Raw genomic sequence first — 26,431 nt, 5'->3', positions numbered from 1 at the left:
GTTACTAAGATTATTGCATAGTCTATGCTAGGGCTTGCTATCTTATCTTATTGAGAAGCTTGTTCAAAATTTCTACTATTGCCGAACCAGTTTTTGAATTTTACACACAACAAATCTATGCATCATGTCTAACATTAATCTGGAAGATCTGTCTTTGCACGAGGAGGAGGAGGGATTTACTTTTGACATTGATGATAATGAGTAGAATTACAATTAATTACTTTCGACATTGAGGATGAGGGAGACAATCAAGTTTACTTCCGTTGGTGCCTTGTGGGTCGATTCCTAGGTAATCGCCCTATCCATGTTAACTATACGAAGGCAACAATGGTAGACGTGTGGAGGCCTGTGAAGGGAGTGAAAATCAAGGAAGCGAAAACAGGAATATTCTTATTCCAATTCTCACGTGAGTTGGATATGGAGGGAGTACTTCAAGGTTCTTATTCCAATTCTGATAGAAATGAGAATAAGGAAGTGGGCTTAGAAGCATATGGGCCTAAGCAAAGGATATGGCAAGTGTATACGAGGAAAAGGACAAAAAAAGAATGATGACGTGGCTGATAAGATGGTTATATAATTGGTGTCAGCTTTTGGAGAGAATCAGCCTTAATTTCAGTATTTTCTTGTAGGGTCACTAGTGATAGTGATTGGAAGCATTTAGATGCTTTTGGGCTGTTAGTCAAGTACTGACAGTTTGTTATTTTCCTGCATAATTTTATCTTTGTACTCAAACCTTCTATTCCATTAATACAAGTTATTTCCATCTTTTCCATTATTTCCATTCACAGTTATACATATTTTACGACAAATACATCTATAACCCATCAAATTGGTCCGACCTACCGGATCTCATACCTGGTTATTGCGATTGTTGATGCCACCAAGAGCTGCGCCTAAGCCAAAGATGGGTGATCGTGTCGATGCTTTGGAAACGCGAATGGGTACCGTTGATAACACACTTGCTGAACTGGTTCGTCAGATGCAAAACCATACCATCCAGATGCAAACCCATACCACCCAGATGCAACACACCAGCAACGTTCTCGCTAAACTTAGCGAGCAGATGAGTCAGATGGGTCGAAAAGAAGTGAGCAACGAAGGAGATACATCGGTGAACAATTCGTTGCAGGGTGAATCTCGCCTTGCTGGTAAGAAGGTGAAACTTCCATTGTTTGATGGAGAGGACCCAGTTGCTTGGATTACGCGTGCTGAAATTTATTTTGATGTGCAAAATACTCCGGACGAGATGCGCGTGAAGCTTTCCCGATTGAGTATGGAAGGTTCAACCATTCACTGGTTTAATCTTCTAATGGAGACCGAAGACGAGTTATCATGGGAAAATTGAAACGAGCATTGATTGCTCGTTATGGAGGAAGACGATTGGAAAATCCTTTCGAAGAACTATCCACGTTGAAACAGAGAGGTACAGTTGAGGAGTTTGTGGAATCTTTTGAGTTACTCTCTTCTCAAGTAGGGAGGCTCCCAGAAGAACAATATCTGGGCTACTTTATGAGTGGGTTAAAACCCCAGATTCGGAAACGTGTTCGAACCCTAAATCCACGAAATCGCATGGAGATGATGCGGATTGCAAAGGACGTTGAAGGTGAGTTGAAGGAAGATGACAACGACGATACAGAGTGTCGATTTGATAAGAAAGGGAATTATGAACGATTGGGCCAAAGAGATTGGGCCGGGTCATTTAAAAATAGAAACGGGTCGCAATACAAAGACCTAACCCGTTCGGGTGGGTCAAACTCAAACTCTAAAACAGCATCGTATGCATCTAACACTAATTCTAACGCAACAATGGTTTCTTCAGCGCGTAAAAACGATGGAAATCAGCGTTCTGGTAACACAGAAAGATGGAAGGGTGTGCGAAGCTACAACAACGATGAGATGGAGGAGAGAAGGAATAAAGGTTTATGTTTCAAATGTGGTGGTAAGTGGCACCCAACTATGCACAAATGTCCTGAGAGATCTCTTAGGGTTTTGATTTTGGGAGAGGGAGAAACAATGAATGAGGAGGGTGAGATTGTGAGTCTAGAAGAGGTGGAAGCTGATAGTGATGAAGAGGTGGAAGTAGAATGTAAATTGATGGGAGTATTGGGCAGCATGGGTGAGTCTCGCACCATGAAAGTGGAAGGAAGAATACAGAATGTTGACCTGTTGGTATTGATTGATAGTGGTGCCAGCCATAACTTTATCTCCCCTAAAGTAACGTCTGCTTTAGGCTTAGTTATCACACCCACTGCAGCAAAAAACATCAAATTAGGTGATGGTCATAAGGTGTTGACACAGGGTATTTGTGAAGGAGTGAAGATGAAGATGGGAGAGTTTGAAGTAATAGTGGATGCTTTTGTCTTGGAGTTAGGAGGTATGGACATGGTGTTAGGAGTTTCTTGGTTAAGTACATTGGGAAAAGTGGTGATGGATTGGAAATCTATGACTATGCAGTTTTCATCAAACAATCAGGAAGTAAGGTTACAGGGATTGTGCAATAAATTGATCAAGCAAGGGTATTTGAACTCTTACTTGGATGATAAGTATAGAGGAAAAGTGCTTGGCTTATGGTGGGCACAGTTACAATCTAGGGAAGTTGATGAAACAAATGTTCCAACAGACCTCAGTGATGTATTGAATCAATTTCAAGAGGTGTTTAAAGATCAAATTCAACTACCTCCAGCTAGAAGTCAGGTGCATCACATAAATCTTTATCCTGATCATGGTGAAATTAATGTAAGGCCTTATCGTTATCCGCATCACCAAAAGACAGAGATTGAGAAACAAGTTGCAGAACTACTTGCAGCTGGTGTTATCAGGCCAAGTATGAGCTCTTTCTCAAGTCCTGTGATATTGGTCAGAAAGAAGGACAAGAGTTGGCGCATGTGCGTTGACTATAGAGCTTTGAATAAGGCTACTATCCCAGATAAGTATCCTATCCCTATAGTAGACGAATTGTTAGATGAACTATTTGGAGCCACAATATTTTCAAAAATTGATTTGAAATCTGGATACCATCAAATTAGGATGCATGAAAAAGATATTGACAAAACTGCTTTTAGAACTCATAATGGGCATTATGAATACTTAGTGATGCCATTTGGCTTAATGAATGCACCAGCTACATTTCAAGCTACAATGAATGATCTCTTTAGGCCTTATTTGAGAAAATTTGTGTTGGTCTTTTTTGATGACATTTTAGTTTACAGTAAAGATGTCAAAGAACACAAAAATCACTTACAGTTAGTGTTGTCTGTTCTTGTTGATAACTGTTTTGTGGCTAATAAGGCTAAATGTCAGTTTGGTAGTAATAAGGTGGATTATCTTGGTCACATTATTTCTGGGAAGGGAGTAGCAGTAGACCCTACTAAAGTTCAATGCATCCTCTAAACCTAGAAATGTGAAGGGGGTTCGTGGATTTTTAGGACTCACAGGCTATTATAGAAAGTTTATCAGAGATTATGGAAAAATAGCAAAACCCCTCACTGAACTAACCAAAAAAGATAATTTTCATTGGGGAATAGAGGCTGAGAAAGCTTTTGCTGAAATGAAACATATAATGACCTCCCCTCCTGTGTTACTTTTACCAAATTTTGAAATCCCATTTGAGGTTGAATGTGACGCTGCTGGAAGAGGTTTAGGAGCTGTGTTGATGCAGCAGAAACAACCAATTGCTTTCTTTAGTAAAGCATTATCTGAAGGAAATTTGGTAAAATCCGTGTATGAGAAGGAACTTATGGCTCTGGTATTATGTATTCAGCATTGGAGGCATTACTTGCTGGGTAGGAAATTTATTGTATACACAGATCATAAGAGTTTGAAACATTTCTTGCAACAGAGGGTCTCTTCTCCAGACCAGCAATGTTGGTTGGCCAAGTTACCAGGCTACCAATTTGAAGTAAAATACAAACCAGGTACTGAAAACAGGGCTGCAGATGCGTTATCTAGATGTTTTGATGTGGGAGAAATGAATACTATCATTTCTTTTCCTTTGTGGTCTGATAAACAACAGTTATTAGAAGAATTAGCTCAAGATTCTTATATTCAAAAGCTGGTGCAGGAAGTGCAGCAATCACCTTCATCCAGACCTGGTTTTCACATCAAACAAGGGGTATTACTCTATCATGACAGATTGGTCATTTCACCTAATTCTTCTTCTATTCCTTGGTTGTTGGAAGAATTTCATAATACCCCTAGTGGAGGGCACTCAGGGTTTCTCAGAACATACAGGAGATTGGCTGATTCCTTATACTGGGTGGGGATGCAGAAGCGTGTAAGGGATTATGTTAGATCTTGTGATGTTTGTCAGAGACAAAAGTATAGTGCTACTTCTCCAGGAGGACTATTACAACCGCTGCCTATACCAAATATGGTGTGGGAAGATTTGTCCATTGATTTTATTACTGGATTGCCAAAATCCAAAGGTTATGAAGCTGTACTAGTAGTGGTGGACAGACTATCTAAGTATAGTCATTTTATTCTGTTAAAACATCCATACACTGCAAAAACTGTAGCTGAACTGTTTGTGAAGGAAGTAGTCAGGCTTCATGGCATACCTAACTCAATCATCAGTGACAGAGACCCTTTATTTGTGAGTCATTTCTGGTTGGAAATCTTTAAATTGCAGGGCACTAAGCTTAAAATGAGTTCAGCTTATCACCCGGAAACAGATGGTCAAACTGAAGTTATTAATAGGTGTCTGGAGTCTTATCTAAGGTGCTTTGCTTCTGATCATCCTAAGTCCTGGTCTTGTTGGGTTGCATGGGCAGAATATTGGTATAATTCTACCTTTCATATATCTATAGGCCAAACTCCTTTTGAAGTGGTGTATGGCATGAAACCTCCTCCATTGTTGAGGTTTTTATCTAATGAAACTAAAGTAGCAGCAGTAGCCTTAGAATTGAGTGAGAGGGATGAAGCTTTGAGTCAGCTCAAGCTACATTTAATCAGGGCTCAAGAACAGATGGCTATTTATGCTAATAAGAAGAGAAGAGATGTTTCTTTTGCAGTGGGGGAATGGGTCTTTCTCAAATTAAGACCTCATAGACAACACTCTGTGGTAAGAAGAATGCACCAAAAACTGGCTGCAAGGTTCTATGGACCTTTTGAAATTATTGAGAAAGTAGGTGCTGTAGCATATAAATTGAATTTACCGCCTGAATCAAAGATACATCCTGTATTCCATATTTCTCTGCTTAAACGTGCTGTGGGGAACTATCAAGTTCAGGGTGAGTTACCAAAAGATTTGGAGGTTGCTGAAGAGAATGATGTATATCCAGAGAAAATTTTAGGATCAAGAACTATTATGCAAGGTGATACTGAAGTGCAACAGAGTCTGGTACAATGGAAAAACAAAACTGTTGAAGATGTCACTTAGGAAAATAATGAAGTTTTGCGTGGACAGTTTCCTCAATTTTGCCTTGAGGACAAGGCATTTTCTAAGGTGGAGGGAGTTGATAGAAATGAGAATAAGGAAGTGGGCTTAGAAGCATATGGGCCTAAGCAAAGGATATGGCAAGTGTAAACGAGGAAAAGGACAAAAAAAGAATGATGACGTGGCTGATAAGATGGTTATATAATTGGTGTCAGCTTTTGGAGAGAATCAGCCTTAATTTCAGTATTTTCTTGTAGGGTCACTAGTGATAGTGATTGGAAGCATTTAGATGCTTTTGGGCTGTTAGTCAAGTACTGACAGTTTGTTATTTTCCTGCATAATTTTATCTTTGTACTCAAACCTTCTATTCCATTAATACAAGTTATTTCCATCTTTTCCATTATTTCCATTCACAGTTATACATATATTACGACAAATACATCTATAACCCATCAAATTCTCACATGAGTTGGATATGGAGGGAGTACTTCAAGGTGCTCCATGGACGTTTGATAATAACATGCTTAATTATCGTGGAAAGAATCCAATTAGGAGAACATTTTGTGGTACCATGTTGATTTTTGGGTACAAGTGCATAACCTTCCGGTGGGACTTATGGCGGAGAAGGTTGGAAAAGCATTGGCCAACTACATTGGCTCATTTGTTGAATTTCGCCAATGTAGCTACAAACTCTAGTAAAACAGAGTTTGCTACCAACTGAATTTCGCCATCTTGATGCTCTACTAATCCAAGCATGTTCCTATAAACATCTTTAGCCCATCTCACCAAGAATTGTTATACCAGCATCTTTAGTTCAATATTGAAAAATCATAAAATACAAAGCACCTTAATGCAAGCATTTACTACAATAATGTGACAACTAGGGGGCAACAAACTTATATAATAGCATCCACCTGCAAAAAAAGGAAAACCAAAATGTTAAGATATGGCTGTAAACAGAATCCTAAGAACAATAAGGTTATTGCAATGTTCTTTCTAAAGAAACAGTTAAGATATCGGAGAAAATGCTTCCAAAAGACAATCGTACCTGTGAAACGCGCTTAAAAAGATTGGCACTATCCGTCACATCAAGCTGAATTCCAGTTACATTTGGAATGCCCTAAACAACTGCACTGATCTAATATCAAATCTAGGATCCTTATGGAAATACTAGTTCTGCTTCCATTAAAGAACTAATGTAAAAGCAAAGATTTTAGATAAAATACCTGTACCGCATCCTTCAGTTACAACGATCCCACAATGACATCAATATCAATTTGATCTTCAAAATCATCTTCCAACAATGTTTTATACCACTGGCTTGTTCCAAATGATGATATCATTTCGGCAGCTGGCTGAAAGACTCGACCAGCACCAAGAATAAAAACTGCGGCTTTCTTTTTTGAATCAGATTCCTTCTCAATACTGTTCTCTTGAACTTTACCAAGCTTAAGTGAAATTTTACTTGAATTTTGATTTGAAAATCTTTTATTTTCAGTTGGATTAACAAGAGAGGTTAAAGAATCAATGATTTGATCCAGAACAGCCTTATCGTCCGCACCAACCTGTTGACAACACAACATGTTATTACAAAAATCATAAAGCAAATTTTGCATTAAGAGAAGATTATAAACCAAAGAGTATCAAGCCAAATGCTATGACCCATCCTGAATTTGTCCTGGTCCACAATGGCCATGCTTGAATTGGCAACCCTCTGAGACCATGGAGAAACAGAAAAAGACACTGAATTCAATTGAGTAACAGGACAAAAATGGCTCATTTTTTAATCACATCACCTTTTAGCTCAATGTGTTTGACGAATCACCGAGTACATCTCTCCCTGGAACACTTTCTCCGCCACCATCCTCCTATGCTATACTTACATTCCCCCTTCCCCCCATTCCTTTACACGCTAAATCACTATTCATTCAACTTGAAACTCCAAATAGAAGAAATTTCAGAGAGAGTATATAGAACAGAGAACCTCAACCAACAAAGTTGATACTATTAAATATGAAACTTACAAAATATTAAGGGAGTACTTTTATCAAACACATTCCCTGCAATTCAAAGAAAATATGAAAGCACGTTAATCAGAATCACCAACAACACTAAAAAAAAATGTGTCAGATGAAATCAGGCAAACCTACCTAATAAAATTTTGTATTACAATCCATCTACTTACATACACACATACAAGCATCAAATAAAAAAAAAATCAAAATTCAAAACAAAAATCGAGTTGATTAGAAGAAATAAATTACCTTAGATCGACAGTGTAGATTAGCGAAAACGAAGTAGCTAAGATTGAAGAATCGTGGCGAAGAAGCGAAATCGATTGCAAATCAATCAGAGAACCACTGAATTAGCGATTCAATTGTGCGTTGAGTCGGCTGTGAGGAAACGATGATGTGAGGAAGTGATTTATGTGAATTAGGAACCTCGATAATTCAGATGAAGCAGGAAGCGATTTTGAGAGATGCGATTGTGAGGAAGAAGATTGAGATAATTTTGAGTCGATTATGCTTATTGAAAAGCGATTTTGAGAGAAGAGGTTCTGCTCAGTGGCGGATCAGGACCTGAGTCAGGGTGCAAACTTTTTAATATATACCACCGGTTGACCGATGCATATAAACTAATGCACGATCGCTAATATTATTAATTATTGGGTTATGTTAACTTGTGCCCTAAGGGCACATGTTAAGCTACCTAAAAATAGAAATATAGCATTTAATAATAGAAAAAATTTAATGTTTAGAGAATTAAATACACCACAAGTTCAATAAATTTTTTCCACATTTATATCCTTATCATGTGCCCTTAAGGGCACAAGATAACATTCTCCTTAATTATTTATTAAAAAAAATTAATATTTTAAATATATTTATCAAAATAAATTGAATAAGATTTTATATGTTAATATTTATATTTATATATTATTAAAAAATACGGTCAAAGCAAGGTAAATGAATAGTAAGATTTTATCAAACATTTTCTTAATTTTATCATTTTATTTAGTCAAATAACTGAATTTACATAAAATATGGTAACTTAAATTTTTTATTTTCAATAAAATAACTGAATTTGTAAAGTAATATATAGTATATTTGCAAAACTAGGACTTAAAAGGTTGAATTATCCTAGTTGTGTGATGTTTCAAGTTCTAAAAAAACATTATGTTCTTTAGAACCATTGCTACAACATTTTTTGAATACTAATAAAATAATAGAAAATTAAATTAAAATTGTATCATCTTTTGTTGGACAAGATCAAGCTTTTTTCTTTTAGGTGGTTGAAGACGACGAATATTACGTTAGCTTCGAACTACCATAGTTTATGGTCTAGTCATTTACTTTGTTTGGACCTTGTATGATTGCTTTTCTGGTTTTGATTATCTGACTATTTGTAAACTTTTGTAGTTTACCTTGGTATGTCTTGTGTGGGGAGGCTGTTTGTGTTAAAAAAAAACATAATACTACTAATAAAAATAAAGAAAAAGTTGGGCTGAGTGTTACCGATGGGCTGCACTACATGAGCAAAAAATGAAATTTTTTTTCCCACCCCAACAATCTTCCATTTATCCCAACATATTTTTTAAAATACTCATTCTACCCTTATCAAATATTAGTATATTTTAATATTTTTTATTTTGTCGTTTTATAACTGTTCCAGTAGACTGTTCAGACTCCCAAAAAACTGTTCGGGTAATTTTTTATCTTTTCCGGTATGTTAAAGTTACCGGAACACTTTTTTCAAAGTGTTCCGATATGTAAAAACTATGAATGTTTACTGGAACACTTTTAAAAAACTATGGTTGTCAAAATTTCAAACCGCAATACTTAAAAAAAATATCATGTAAGTAATAATCTATAATGCATTAGAAATTGCTACCGGAAAAGTTGGAGAAAGAATTTCAGAAACGGGAATACTCTAAATAAAAGAGATCCGGTGTGTAAAAATCATAATAAGATGGATATTGATACCGGAAACGTGTGAAAAAAACTGTTTCGATTGACATAGTTGTGAACGTAGAAGCTTATTTACCGGAATCGTTTTATATAGTACCCCGGTGCACAATTTACTTGTTGGCTCAGACATCTTCTCAAATCGTGCCAAGGTGTTGGAGTTAGATTAAAGATTAGGAAACAATGTTTCAAAGAGCTTGCCGTGTACTGCCAGCACCTTATTCATTTTACCAAGACAAATAAATTTTTCCTATCTGTTCTTTCCTTCTACAAATCTATTGTAAATCAAACATTTGATTTTTAGCCTCCTTTAAACTTTCCACTTTTTTATTCCGTAAAATTCATCGGTATTATTCTTCCTTTGAAATTGAGATATCAAATCAAATATGGGATTTTGTCATTTGATTTGAGATTGCAAATTTCCAATTGAACATCACTATAGGCATATGAATTTTTTTCACCATTGAACAAACGAATCATTTCAATTCAAGTATGAATTTTATTTTACAATACAAATTATTGTCCAATCTGTGTTGAAAGAATTAGAAATTTTTTCTGAGAAAAAAAGGAGGTTATGTAATAGGAGAGAGAATGAAACATTAGCGATGGTAGACATAGCCATGGATAAAGGCCTCAAGCTTTGCTTAAATGAAATTTAACAAACCGGAAAACTTATTCTATTAAGTTATATAAGTTTTCCGGTGAACAACGTAAATTTAAGTTTTCCGGTAAACATTCATAGTTTTTACATATTAGTGTTCCGGTAACTTTAATATACCGGAAAAAAATAAAAACTTACCGGAACAGTTATAAAACAACAGAATAAAAAATATTAAAATATACTAATATTTGATAAGGGTAGAATGGGTATGTTAAAAAATATTTTGGGGTAGATGGAAGATTGTTGGGGTAGAAAAAAAAATTCGCAAAAAATGGAAACTGTCTTTGGTGCAGGTGCAAAATGAAGATTGCAGGGGTGCAAAACATATTTAATACATGAAACTAGGTGAAAAATTAAAACGGCAGGGTGTGCATGTGCACCCTCTCACTAAGAGGTGGATCCGTCCTTGGTTCTGCTTATCATGCGATGATTATGAGGAAGTGATTTTGAGACAAGCGATTCTAGTTACCATGCGATATGATTGCGTAGAAGTGGTTGTGAGAGATAAAGCGATTTTGTGAGAAATTGGAAAATGATTTGAGTCTCTCTCTGTGGTTGAGGAAATGTTTATTACTTTTTTTTTGGGGTAGTTTATTACTACTTTTTTATATTTATTATTTTTGCTTTTATACATGAAAATGTTTATTCACCAAACAATAAATAAAAGAAACATTTTATTGTAAGTATTAGCTTGGAAAATTTATTTTGCTGTAAAAGCACATCAAATCAACCACAAATTAACTTGAACAATCAATTGTAGTAGGATTTTGGTAGCTGATATGATATTTTCTTGTAGTGATATGACAAGAATAACAACAATCGCTTTTGGAGACAATACATGCGGATTTGAGTCCGTGTTGATGTTCATAAGCCACTCAAGAAAGATAAGAAAGTCAAAAATCAGGGAGGAAAATGGTGTACTGTCAATTTTAAGTATGAAAAATTAGGCGTATTTTGCTTTGTTTGTGGCGCTGAAAACAAATGCGAAGTGCGTTTCTCTAAGGAGAAAACAGAATTTGAGCATGGTCAAATGAACTAAGAGCAAAACCGCGAAGGCGAAGCGGCCGGCCAACATCGCAGTGGCTAACAGAGGAAAAAGGTGGTATAGCCGTATAAGAGTCACCAGAGGAGGAAACTGTTGAGGCAAAATCCATTTTAGTGTTTTAATGACAACAAACCTTATGGAATAAATGTTAAGTTTTATGAATGGTGATCTACTGATGTTTGCACTTGAGTTTTTGTTGAAAGATAGGTAATGACAAAAGTGGACAATCTAGAAGCCACTCACATCAACAAGTGCATTTTGTATACTCAAGCAATGAAAGAATCGGAGTAGCATCAGATGATCATAACAAAAGCATCACAAGCTTCATGAAGATTTTTAAAGGATGTTGTTTGAATCATAAGAGGTTTCATTTGAAGATTCAAACAAGAAAGCAAGTTTCATGGTTAATAGTCTTCCTCATCACCACAAGGTTCACAATGAGCTTAAAGATTCAAGGAAGAATATGAAGATCATAGTTGATGGAAATACTTGCATCACAAGCTACACAAGAACATATTTGATGTTATCATGTCAAAACTCACATTGAGTTTTGTTACATGCTTTGAGGATTTACTACTACAATTAACATCAATGGAAATGATGCATATGTTGAAGATCTTCAAAACCTATTCAAAGTTTCATCTTAGCTTCTCAAGACAAGAATGATCTAAGAATGATTTTCCATGAATTTATAAAGGAGCTTATGCACCACAAGGCATAAAAGTTTTAATCATTGTCTAAGCTAGAAAATGATAATCCTCATGATGAGTACTCCCACGCCTCCACTAAAAGCATCTCAAAGTATTCAATGAACAAGCAACAATGTGTGCAAAACATCAAGAGGAATTGTGGAAAGTTTTGCAGCAACATGAAGATCCCTCCTTAAGAAAATCTTGAGATACTGTTTCAAGAATGATCTGAGAACATTCTTAACAGACAGACTGCACTTTTGAATATAAGCACATTTTGGATTAAGTGCTTTCTGATTTTATAAGTCAACTTTGGACAAAACAAATAAGCACTTTACAAAGGAAATATGGATCAAATCTCTACAGAAGATAATATCTTTTTGGATCAACACTTTTGATGGAAAATGAGCATATACCTTTCCTAGTCATAATTCATGCAATGAATTATAAGTTTGATCTTTTATGGTATTGATCATCCAATGAAAATACCTGATCATATATCATAGGCCAATCAGATTGCAACAACACATTATGAACTATGAGTTGTGATGTACTTGCAAAATGACTATGTTGGAACATTCTTCAATGGTGTTGTCATACAAGTACATTTTTGTCTCACATGCCTTTGTACTAATCCAGCTGGTTTATTCCCAAGCTAATGCTATCTCTGAGTTGTCCTTGAGCCTACTGAACAGCTGCATATCACAAAGGAAATAGAGATGAAGCTTCATCACACTTGCTGATACAGTCAAGACTGGTTCAAGACTGATTCAAGAACGTTCTTGCACACAGTTTTGCAAAACCACCTCCAACTGTCATGAGTCCTTTTACTGAGGTTCCAAACGGCTATATCTGACCTCTGACATTGGAAGGATGCAGGAAACAACTCATTTGTACTTGCCAACAGCTCACACTTCTTTGGCTCTTGTGGATCAAAGCAAAAATTCAGTTCAAGACTGTTTCAAGACTAATGCAAGACTGATCCTGCACACAGTTTTTCAAAACCATTTCCAACTGTCATAAGTCCTTTTCTGAGCATCCAAACGGCTATATCTGATACATGACAGTGGAAGGAAGTAAGAAACAACTCATATGTACTTGGTAACAGCTCACACATATTTGGATCTTATGGATCAAAGCCAAATGGAAATCAAGACTGTTCCAAGACTAATCAGAGAATCTACAAATTATGCAGAATTTGTCTGCTGCATATAGAGCACTGAGTAACAGCTCTATTTTGCCCTCTAACTGATATACTTGAAGGCCAAGACTCACACATAAGGTTGCATCTATAAAAGGCAAGCAAATCCAAGAGAAAGAGCAAGAGTTCAAGCTACAAATCATCAATTACTTGTTTTTGTCTACAAGTCCTAAAACTCTTCTTTCATCACTCAAACTCAGGCTCTTCATTCACATCATACTTCTGAGTTTATTGAGTGTTTCTATTTGCTTCTCAAACAACCTTTGAGTTTCTACAAGCAAATTTCTCAAGAGACCACTTTTCAACATAACCCACTTTTAAGTGGTTATATCTTTGTCTCTCAATTTTACCACTCACACTCCAGCTCTCTATCAACCTATTGGATCACAATATTACTGAGTGTATTGAGTGTATTTTATATAAGCTTCTCAAACTAGTTTTGAGTTTTTGTATAAGCTTAGATCCAGAACAACTTCCCTTTGTAAAAAGAAGATTGGCTCAAGTCAATACGTAACTATTGATTGAGTGACACCTCTGTAAGGCTGAGGTAGATCAAGCTTGTAGGGATTGGAGGTTTCTGATCGTGGTTTAGATCAAAGAAGATTTGTATTTGAGATCGGTAGTATCTCGAGATCATAGTGGAAAACTCACAGGCGTGGGGACTGGACTAGCCCAGGATTTGGGTGAACCAGTATAATTTTTGTGTGTGAATCTCTCTTACCTTTAACTATTTATTTACTGCAAACACACATCACACAAACCACTTAATCTACATTCACTTTGAATTCTCACGCAGCAGAGAACATTCTCAGAACAAGCTCACGCAGCAGAGAACATTCTCAGAACAAGCTGTTTTATATTCCACTAACATTTATCCAAGTATACACTTGAGATTATTTTGTAGAGTGCAGGATTAATTTTAAAAGGGTCACAATTCAAACCCCCCCTTTCTTGTGACTATTTCTTCCACTTCAATTGGCATCAGAGCTCTGGCTCTAAGGTATAAACACTTAACAGTGTTAGAGGAAAAGATTCAGGAAGAAGTGATGTCAAAACCTGCAAATCAAAGTGCATGTCGTAAGTGCAAAAAGAAGGGACATTCCAAAACGAAATGTTCTCAAAACAAGAAAATGCAAAGAGAGCTCGCTTCCAAGAAGAAATTCATGATGACAACAAAAGGTGACTTTGATGATTCAAAAATAGAAGAAAAAGGCAACACATGCTTAATGGTAAATAATGAGGTAACAGATTCTAAACCTTGTTCTTTATGTATTAAAAGGGAAGTTGAATTTAATAGTCTTCTAAATAACTCAAACTCTCTATCTCAAAAGTGTACTTTACTAGAAAATCAACTATTTGAGATGAAGAAAGAAAATGAGAAATTACAAATCTTGAATGATAAATATTTCAAAATTATTCAAGAATTGCAATACTCTCATCTTAATATGTTTGAGCAACAAAAGATTCTCCATGATAAACAAACCACTAATCATCTTTTAGAATGTTCTAAAGTTCATGAAAATGATGTTGTTTTAAAAGAAAATATTTCAGATTTGGAAAAAGACATAACTAGCTCTGTAAAATCTACAAAGAATTTTCAAAACATTAAGGAATCACAAGTTATAATCTTTGACAAAACTAGTTTAGGTTGTAGAACTTTTCAAAAACAAAAGACATTTGAGGATTGTTTTGTTCCTCATAAAGATCAAAGAATACAAAGATACAAATGCTCATATTGTTCCAAATATGGTCATATTGAATCCTTTTGTTTTAAGAAAAAATTCAAAAGAAAAGAACATTCTCATCAGAAACAAGAACAGTCTCAGAATGTTCTGAAAATGCATTTTTATTCAAAATCTTCCTATAAGAGATCAACTTATTATCATAAGAAGAAATCTTATAAGAGGAACAACACTAACCTCCAAGGACCCAAATCACTATGGGTACCAAAATCATTATTAACTTGTGTTGCAGGAATGTCTTTAAGCAATCAAGAAAAAGCTTTGAGGCTTGGAAAATTGATGCTCAAGGAATATGACTTTAGAAAGACAATATTTCCTCACATTTAAAAAGGGAGGAATGGTGAATCTACAACCGTTGCAATCATCGACAAAAATCAAACCAAAGGTACATGTATCATTAAGTAAATTGATTTTGCATAAATTAAGGATGATTGATATGTTAAAGGTCTAACACATAACTTCATTAAATTTTGGGAAAATTGGAATTAAAGTTATTTCATACTCATCCTCATGATTATGATACTTAGATGATTTTTAAATCAAATCATGTTTTAATGCCCTTGAAAAAGATAAATATTTTGGACATAAAATGGCCTGTCAATTAAGTATGAAAACTTTGGCAAATTTATTCAATTTTGATCTAGTTAGATATTTGTTAAAAATTGGTTTTGAATATGATAAAGTTTGTGAAACTTGTATTTATTATGTAAAGAGTATTCTTCATTTGAAAAATACAATTTTAACCAAAAATCTTTTTGAACCACTTTATATTGATTTATTTGTTCATTACAAAACTACTAGTCTTTTCACTTTGTACTACTTGATGATTTATTCAACTTGGACTTTATTTTTAAAGCAAAAGAACAATTTCTTTTAAGGCTTTTAAAGTTTTGTGAAAAATGTTCAAACTTTAAAAACTCAAAAACCATCTCTTAGTAGTAGTGATCATGGGGAGATTATGAAAAACTATATATCAAAACATTCTTTGAAGAAAATGATATTTCATTTGATTTTCTTGATTTAGAATTTCAGCAAAAACAAAATTGTTATAAAGAAAAATTCATTAAATGAAATATTTTTAATCAAGTGTTGAAAAATATTTTTGAAAGAAACCATAGACATTGCATATGTTTTTGCATCATGTTTCTACTTGAGTAAAACTCCAATCCATGTGAAAATATAGAAATCCAATCATATCATGCTTTTATTTTTTTTGTCATTACTATAATTTGGCATAGCAAAAAAAAAATATTAAGAAGATTTTTTAAAATTATCAAAAACATAGTTTTTGGGATACTCTCTTCATTCTCTAAAGTTACAGTATATGTAATTTCAAATTTACAAGTTGTATAAATCATGTTAATTACTTTTGATGAGTTTGACAAGTTTTATGATAAGAGAAAAGATAATGGTGTTAATGATGATACACAACTACGAGAAGAAACCATGAATCAAAAGTTTAAGATTGTTCAAACATCACCTCTACAAATACATCTGAAGAGTTTGAAGTTGACTTACTATCATACTCATGATTGAATCATTAATAGCTCCATTGAAAGAATAAGAACTGAATTTTCTATTGAAGAAAATGGACGGATGGAAAATGAATAAGTATGTGGATGTCATTCTTGAATGATCGTAATGTTCTCCCAATTATAAGAATGTTCACCATTGGAAGGAGCCATGGTATATGAAGACAACTTGTACACTCCTGTTCAAGTAAGAAGAAATGAGTTGATCCAAGAAATGTTCATTGAAAGCTGAGATTATTAAAGGAGTACAATCTGAGAACGTTCTTGCTGCTATGATAACAACTGCCAAAGGAAAATGATCTCTCATTGAGTGTACTGAATCTTAGTCTAAGTTCATTCCCTTTGTGGACCTTGATGCATGCATCGCTGCATTTTGACTCAAGTATATTGGTGTTGATCTCACTCCTTCACAAAGCTACTACAAGAGTTCTTGGAGAATTTTCAACCACACCTCATTTTTTTTTTAACCACTTTGTGTTCTCTCCTTCTGTGAATCACTGTCAAAGATCTTGATTCATTTCTTAGCTATGAATTCCAAAACAAAAAATTGCTCAAAATACCAAGCCCAAAAACCCCAGAATATTTGTTTCCATATTCTCTACATCCGTTGCACCAGTTTGAGATGAAGCAAACATCAGGCTTAAGCGTTCTAAGATGGGACTTTGAAAAAGAGAGCAACTTGGATGAGTTACTTTATACTTTGTTGGATCCAGTAGATTAATCTGAGAACGTTCTTCCTGCCAAGTCAACAAGTGAAAAGGCAAAGAAGTTCTACTTGAAGATAACCAATTGCAGCTCTAATTTTTAACCTTGATACCTCATTATTCAAGCATTAACATTGGTATTGGACCAACATCTTCTCAAACTATTGACTAAGATACTTGAGAGATGATGAATTTATTCAACATTGGAAAATGCTCTAAAAGATAAAACTTTTCTCCTCAAACGTCAACCAAGTGTCTTATATTTACAATGGCGAGCATGTGGTGAAATTTCAAACAATTGAAGAAGCTCCCATCATTGAATCTCAAGTGAGGAAATCCATTATATAAGGTACACAAAATTCTAGATCTTATAACATTTGCATTATATGAAGCTTGAATACATTTATGCAATGTTATTATGTGATTGATTTGATGATCTTGAAATTTAGAATTCAGTATGAAATTTTCTGTATATGACTTTAAAAGCTTAAATTGCATATCATAGTTTGTTAATGACTAGTATGTGCATATGCATAATTCATATCTTTAATAATTCATATCTTTAATGCACTCTTTGTTCTTACACTTTTTCATGATTTTTGTTCATACAATGGAAAATAATCTCTTTCAAAATATCATGTTAAGTGTTAAATGAATGAACATTGTTGCTGTGCAAAATCATCTTTCTACACCTTTGTAAGCAATACTTTTTCAAAAATGTTATACTCATATTGCTATCAAAGTTTTTGTTATGGGTTATTTTATCAAGTTAGATTTTCTCCATATGTCTTAGTCACATTTTTCAATGATCAATTTTATTTTGACATACCAAAAGACAATTTTATTTTAAATTAACACTTGTCTTAATTTATTTTCATGATCTCGTGATAAATATTTTAAAAGTTCATGATCACATTGTTGATAAATATTTTTAAAATACAAGTCATGTTATGTGCTTAATGAAAAATTATCCTTAATGATCAATGAATAATTTTTTGAGTTAGTCTCTTAATTATCCTTCATGATAGACCAAAACTTTTAGAACAAGAAAAATGACATAAAACTCATAATTTTGATAAACCATTATATGTCATATTTGTTTTTACATAAGTCCGGCTTATAGTATACTTTTTTTATGAAAACACATTTTTTTCTATAAGTCTTTTATATGTGCACCGCTCTCAATTTAAAACTTTGGATGAATCCAATTTTGTTGCACATCTTGATTAGCCTATAGTTTGCTTAATTGATGATTAAGTAGAACTTTTTGAACATGGCTTCTCAAAAATTGAGATTTTGTTATGACTTATGTAAAAGATCCTCCTTCAAAGGTTTTAAATGAATATCCATTTTTTGTTGGATTTATTATTTGAAGGATTTTAACAAGAGAACATATGATTGGTCTTCATGAGAATAATTTGTGTGTCTACTCTCCATAAAATTAGAATTTGGTCTAAGAATAATAGTTCTTGCACATTATGTTCATAAACTCATATTTGACTTTTTTCTACACTTATGTGTTTTGATAAAAATACGATCAGATGTTTTAACATAAAATCCTCTTGAATTTTTTTGCTATAAAAAGGAAACATCTTCATCATAGAAATATTTGGAAAAGAGAGAAATTTATTTTTGACATGTTGTCAATTTACTCTGATTTCAAAGTTTTTTCGTTTGCGCCATTTTCTCTCTAATTTCAAAGTTTTTGGACAATTTTAAACTATATTTTATTGTTAAAATGACCACAACATAGTCTTGTCCATCATTTTTTTTGGAATGATCATGTTTTAAAAGAAAAAAGTTACCTCTACCCAAATTATTTTGAAACTTTTAGAGAATATTCATCTCATAAGATTTAGGGAGAGTTTTTCTAAATTTTGAGAATATTTGTTTCTTTAGAACTTGCAATATCTTTGAGGTCAAAATCCTTTTTTAAATTGAGAATGTATAACATTATCTTTTAAAATCAAATATGTTTACATGTGATTTAATCATTATTCATGTTGTGATTGCAATATTTGATTGAAATGATTATTGATGATCATACATGCTATGTGCTTTAATGTTTAAATGCAAACTTGGTAAGTTTGATATATGAATGAACTTCTCAACTTCATGTATGCAATGTTTATTACATTTGAATCCTATCATTGCACTTCATATTTAAAATTACTCCCAATACTTTTTGATAGATGACAAAAGGGGGAGAGATATATATGATGGGAGAGAAATGTTAGATGAAACTAATTAATGAAGAATGTTATGAATTAACCTCTTGCATGTATTTAGGGGGAGTTTAATTAGAATGATAAGAATTAAACCCTTGCATGTGTTTAGGGGGAGCTTAATTGCATATCTACGAACATTCTTGCATTTGTTATTATTTCCATCCATAAAACATAAGATTTATTCAAAAGGTTTGTCATCATCAAAAAGGGGGAGATTGTTGAGGCAAAATCCATTTTAGTGTTTTAATGACAACAAACCTTATGGAATAAATGTTAAGTTTTATGAATGGTGATCTACTGATGTTTGCACTTGAGTTTTTGTTGAAAGATAGGTAATGACAAAAGTGGACAATCTAGAAGCCACTCACATCAACAAGTGCATTTTGTATACTCAAGCAATGAAAGAATCGGAGTAGCATCAGATGATCATAACAAAAGCATCACAAGCTTCATGAAGATTTTTAAAGGATGTTGTTTGAATCATAAGAGGTTTCATTTGAAGATTCAAACAAGAAAGCAAGTTTCATGGTTAATAGTCTTCCTCATCACCACAAGGTTCACAATGAGCTTAAAGATTCAAGGAAGAATATGAAGATCATAGTTGATGGAAATACTTGCATCACAAGCTACACAAGAACATATTTGATGTTATCATGTCAAAACTCACATTGAGTTTTGTTACATGCTTTGAGGATTTACTACTACAATTAACATCAATGGAAATGATGCATATGTTGAAGATCTTCAAAACCTATTCAAAGTTTCATCTTAGCTTCTCAAGACAAGAATGATCTAAGAATGATTTTCCATGAATTTATAAAGGAGCTTATGCACCACAAGGCATAAAAGTTTTAATCATTGTCTAAGCTAGAAAATGATAATCCTCATGATGAGTACTCCCACGCCTCCACTAAAAGCATCTCAAAGTATTCAATGAACAAGCAACAATGTGTGCAAAACATCAAGAGGAATTGTGGAAAGTTTTGCAGCAACATGAAGATCCCTCCTTAAGAAAATCTTGAGATACTGTTTCAAGAATGATCTGAGAACATTCTTAACAGACAGACTGCACTTTTGAATATAAGCACATTTTGGATTAAGTGCTTTCTGATTTTATAAGTCAACTTTGGACAAAACAAATAAGCACTTTACAAAGGAAATATGGATCAAATCTCTACAGAAGATAATATCTTTTTGGATCAACACTTTTGATGGAAAATGAGCATATACCTTTCCTAGTCATAATTCATGCAATGAATTATAAGTTTGATCTTTTATGATCTTTTATGGTATTGATCATCCAATGAAAATACCTGATCATATATCATAGGCCAATCAGATTGCAACAACACATTATGAACTATGAGTTGTGATGTACTTGCAAAATGACTATGTTGGAACATTCTTCAATGGTGTTGTCATACAAGTACATTTTTGTCTCACATGCCTTTGTACTAATCCAGCTGGTTTATTCCCAAGCTAATGCTATCTCTGAGTTGTCCTTGAGCCTACTGAACAGCTGCATATCACAAAGGAAATAGAGATGAAGCTTCATCACACTTGCTGATACAGTCAAGACTGGTTCAAGACTGATTCAAGAACGTTCTTGCACACAGTTTTGCAAAACCACCTCCAACTGTCATGAGTCCTTTTACTGAGGTTCCAAACGGCTATATCTGACCTCTGACATTGGAAGGATGCAGGAAACAACTCATTTGTACTTGCCAACAGCTCACACTTCTTTGGCTCTTGTGGATCAAAGCAAAAATTCAGTTCAAGACTGTTTCAAGACTAATGCAAGACTGATCCTGCACACAGTTTTTCAAAACCATTTCCAACTGTCATAAGTCCTTTTCTGAGCATCCAAACGGCTATATCTGATACATGACAGTGGAAGGAAGTAAGAAACAACTCATATGTACTTGGTAACAGCTCACACATATTTGGATCTTATGGATCAAAGCCAAATGGAAATCAAGACTGTTCCAAGACTAATCAGAGAATCTACAAATTATGCAGAATTTGTCTGCTGCATATAGAGCACTGAGTAACAGCTCTATTTTGCCCTCTAACTGATATACTTGAAGGCCAAGACTCACACATAAGGTTGCATCTATAAAAGGCAAGCAAATCCAAGAGAAAGAGCAAGAGTTCAAGCTACAAATCATCAATTACTTGTTTTTGTCTACAAGTCCTAAAACTCTTCTTTCATCACTCAAACTCAGGCTCTTCATTCACATCATACTTCTGAGTTTATTGAGTGTTTCTATTTGCTTCTCAAACAACCTTTGAGTTTTTACAAGCAAATTTCTCAAGAGACCACTTTTCAACATAACCCACTTTTAAGTGGTTATATCTTTGTCTCTCAATTTTACCACTCACACTCCAGCTCTCTATCAACCTATTGGATCACAATATTACTGAGTGTATTGAGTGTATTTTATATAAGCTTCTCAAACTAGTTTTGAGTTTTTGTATAAGCTTAGATCCAGAACAACTTCCCTTTGTAAAAAGAAGATTGGCTCAAGTCAATACGTAACTATTGATTGAGTGACACCTCTGTAAGGCTGAGGTAGATCAAGCTTGTAGGGATTGGAGGTTTCTGATCGTGGTTTAGATCAAAGAAGATTTGTATTTGAGATCGGTAGTATCTCGAGATCATAGTGGAAAACTCACAGGCGTGGGGACTGGACTAGCCCAGGATTTGGGTGAACCAGTATAATTTTTGTGTGTGAATCTCTCTTACCTTTAACTATTTATTTACTGCAAACACACATCACACAAACCACTTAATCTACATTCACTTTGAATTCTCACGCAGCAGAGAACATTCTCAGAACAAGCTCACGCAGCAGAGAACATTCTCAGAACAAGCTGTTTTATATTCCACTAACATTTATCCAAGTATACACTTGAGATTATTTTGTAGAGTGCAGGATTAATTTTAAAAGGGTCACAATTCAAACCCCCCCTTTCTTGTGACTATTTCTTCCACTTCAGAAACAACCCAGATAAAAAAATCCAATGTTGGTAGGCCCGTGTCGGTTACTTCATCCAACGAATAACAATTACTTAACAAAAAATTACAATTATGGAGTACTTCAAACATATGCATGCTGTGTGATGTCGTGTTGTGACGCTGTGTGCTCCGCCGACTGAGTCGTTGCCATGCGAGAGAAGAGAATGAACGAAATTCAGTGGTGGAGCCAGGAAAATATGTTGGGGTGGGCAACTAAAAAAATTATAAAACGGAAATTATATTGTCTACAAAAATTTAAGTTATAATAAGCAGTCAAAATATTTAATTAAATACCTTAAAATAGTACTATAGTACTCTATGTGTATTGAGTGACTTGAAATCATTAACAATTAACTTTGAACTAATACTTGCAGAAAGTTGATGATAAAAAAATTACATAATTTATTATATTTTGTATATATTAAGACGAGAATGATTGTTCTTAATTGAAAATGATTATGATTTGAGAGTTATAAGGATAACTTGGTGGCTAAGGTGAATGAGAATGAGTGAAGTCATAAGAATGTTTCTTTTACTAGTAAAAGGAAGGTTGAGTTGCTCATAAGCAAGCATTGTGCTGATGTGGCACCTCTAAAAAAATTTCATACAATTTCTCATTTTAGGTAAACAAAATAAATAAATAGATAAATGTAAATAATAATGTTATGTAATTCTTACAAACAAAAATCGTGTATAAATTTATGGATATAACTTTTACAATTCTGTGACTTTATTAAAATTCACCGGTTATATTTTTCATGATTGTCATTCTATTCATTTCTCCTACAAATAAATTAGAAAGATTCTATTCCACATCATTTTTTATGAACCAATATTTATTTATTTTGACAGAATATGAACCAATATATTTTATTAGACTATTTTTATAAATTTTATTAAAATACATCATTTACATTTATCGGTTACAATAATGGTTAATTTAATTCATATTTAGAACAATTATGTTGATTCATATTCGTAAAAAAAAAAAAAACTGCTATGGCATTAAAGAGAGAACTTATATATGCTCCCTCACATTTTATCTCCATTTTTCAGTTGTGACAATTCCTATTGAAACTAAAGTATTCTTTATGGGAAAATACTTAAGTTGTTGAACTTGAATTGGCTGCATCACATTAGTTTTGTTGTTCACCCGTGTTAGTGTATATAACATATACAGTTGATTTTATGCTATATATATATATAAGGGGCTGCTAACTTAGACCCAGTTGGGTCTAAGTTAGCAAAGTGCACCTTTTCAGTTGGACCAAAATACCCATTCTTTTTAATTAATTAACCAAATTGCCATCAATGGACGCGGATCCAGTGTCGCGCGCGTACCGCAGGACCATGGTTACAGGCCGTTGATTTCCATCAGACAGCCAAGATCTGATCTCATCAAGACTGTCTGATCAATCAGACAGCCCAGATCATCCGAATCCATCAGATTCCAGCACGTGCACCACACTGGATTACACCCTGGAGAGAGAAGAATCTACTTTTTAAAAGCAGGACACGTGTCGCTGTCTGATTGGCTGGGCGTGATTTTTTTCCATTTAATACTTTGAACTCAATTATTTCGTTGTAAATTAATTTTTTATTTTATACCAAAATTCATAATTTTTTTTTCTCTACAAATAGAGACTTGGTTCGTTTGATTTGGACACAGAAAAAAAACTCAATTTTTCACTACCTTAATCTCATTTTTCACTACCTTACATCAACTCACTGAAACCATTCTACCAGGAAAATGGTTTCAGAGTACAAATCTCTGAAACCATTCTACCAGCTAAATAGTTTCAGAAGCAAACACAATTAATAAATTACTCACTGAAACCATTCTACCAGTAAAATAGTTTCAGAGTACAACTATGTGCAACCATTCTACAAGCTAAATGGTTTCAGAAGCAAATAACTAATAATCAACTTACTGAAACCATTCTACCAGCAAAATGGTTTCAGATTACAACTCTCTGAAACCATTGTACCAGATAAATGGTTTCAGAAGCAAACACAATTAATAAATTACTCATTGAAACCATTCTACCAGTAAAATGGTTTCAGAATACAACTATGTGCAACCATTCTACCAGTAAAATGGTTTCAGAAGCAAACATTAGTTTTTAATTACCGTTTTATCTCATTTAATTAACTAAAAATAGTTTCAGGTCTCCAAAAATTTCATAAAATATACCAAAAGTTCCAGAATATTATCTACTATTTTCCTGGTATAATGGTTTCAGTGAGTTGGTTGAGTGGTGCGTGTTAAATTACAACACACAAGTAACGTATTTAGTAGACAAAAAATGAGATTAAGGTATTGAAAAATTGCATTTTTTTTTTGTGTCCAAATCAAACGAACCAAGTCTCTATTTGTAGAAAAAAAACAATTATGAATTTTGGTATAAAAAAATAAAAATAAAAAATTAATTTACAACGAAATAATTGAGTTCAAAGTATTAAATGAACAAAAATCACGTCCAGCCAACCATTGTGTTACACGTGTCCTACTTTTAAAAAGCAAAGTTTTCTCTCTCCAGGGTGTAATCCAGTGTGGCGCACGCGCTGGAATCTGATGGATCAGGATGATCTGGGCTGTCGGATTGATCAGACAGTCTTGATGAGATCAGATCTTGGCTGTCTGATGGAAATCAACGGTCTGTAACCATGGTCCTTCGGTACCGCGCGACACTGGATCCGCGTCTATTAATGGGTATTTTGGTTAATTAATTAAAAAGAATGGGTATTTTGGTCCAATTGAAAAGGTGCACCTTGCTAACTTAGACCTAACTAAGGTCTAAGTTAGAAAACCCCATATATATATATATATATATATATATATATATATATATCTTCAATAAGGTGTTACTTTGAATTTGCTAATTACATTCATTATTTCTACAATGGCATATTTATATGGATTTTGATTATTATTTTTGCTAATCAATGGATTCTGATGTTTAATTTGTACTTCATTTCACACAGGGGAACAATATAGGATTAAGCTAACATTGTATAGGAAGGGTTTTCACCTTCAAAATGATACAAACTCTTGAGGTGATCGACTTAGCTATATATGACATGCATTTTTATTTTAGAGAGATGTTATATACAGCGAAAAAGTTTTCACGATTTTTTTCACGAATCAACCGTGTATATCCTCTGTTCTATGTTTTTGACATGCTTTATCTTGTGGCCATGCTTTAACATCTCAAAAAATTAATAAAAAGTATCACCCACCGCTGTTTACAAGCTGTTATTCGTCTAATTTTTATTGTTTGACGCTGTGAAAGTAGCAGATAGAATAGAAACATGACTATAAGAAAGCCAACAAGTTCTTCAGCAAAATTTATCAAGTTCACTAAATTGGCTCATTACTCCTATGAACCATGGATTACAGCATGGATTATAGAACAAACAATACCAAAATCGATTGAAGAAGACAAAGTAACTGCGACGAACCTAGACATAGTAACGACGGCGATGGCAAACGGAGAAACGAAGAACAAATACAAAAGTAATAATCACCAATTTCTTGGCAACTTAGAAACTTATCTTTCTTTCAAACAAGAAACAGAGAGAGAAGTTTTCACAAAAAGAAACCGAGAGAGAAGAGAGAAACTGAGTTTTGGATGGTTGAAGATGAAAGAATGATGTGTGAAAAAAGAGAAGATGCGAGTTTTTTTTTTTTTTGGTTCAAAAGAAGCGAGTTTTTTTTTTTCAAATTATAAAAAGGAATTTAAGTTAATTAATTTAAATAATAAAGTGGGTGCCACTACTCCCAGCACATTCGTGAGCCTTCGTGATGCTATTTTTCGCTTTAACAAGCATTTTCCTTTATTTTATTTTTGTGAACAATTCATCTATATTTTAAAGGTAATCTTCAGTTTCCATCTTCAATTCTAATATTGTGTTTTTTTTTACGTGTATTTCCACTTATATAATTAGCTTCTCACTTGACACTTTTGATTGAAATATTAGGTAAATTGTTAGTTGCAATACAAATATTTCTACTGCACCATATGTGTTATGGATATTAATATGAGAATGTTATATGTGCTCTTAAACGTTGAGAAACTCAATATAAAAATGTAAATTGAAAGTAGAGAACCATTTTTTTTATAAGCATAGAAACAATTTCACCTTTGAATAATTATTTTGGTTAACATAATATTTTTCATATATTATCATTTTAGACTATATATGTTGATGTAGTTTATACGTTTGGTGGATTAAATCTCTAAACCGCTAAGAATACCTCAACTATTGGA

General features: G+C 33.7%; 1 long non-coding RNA gene across 1 annotated transcript; it reads right to left on the bottom strand.

The window, feature by feature from the left end:
* Positions 1-5,882: 5,882 nt before the first annotated feature.
* Positions 5,883-8,006, bottom strand: LOC123885156. Its single transcript, XR_006801091.1, has 5 exons — positions 7,639-8,006; positions 7,171-7,434; positions 6,601-6,939; positions 6,423-6,502; positions 5,883-6,288 (listed from the first exon to the last, which is right to left on the bottom strand). It is a non-coding gene; the product is annotated as an uncharacterized LOC123885156 (long non-coding RNA).
* Between the last annotated feature and the right edge of the window lie 18,425 nt (positions 8,007-26,431).

This window comes from Trifolium pratense, linkage group LG1 (assembly GCF_020283565.1).
Source record: "Trifolium pratense cultivar HEN17-A07 linkage group LG1, ARS_RC_1.1, whole genome shotgun sequence".
Taxonomy (NCBI): domain Eukaryota; kingdom Viridiplantae; phylum Streptophyta; class Magnoliopsida; order Fabales; family Fabaceae; genus Trifolium; species Trifolium pratense.
This window is presented reverse-complemented; position numbering and strand designations above follow the sequence as displayed.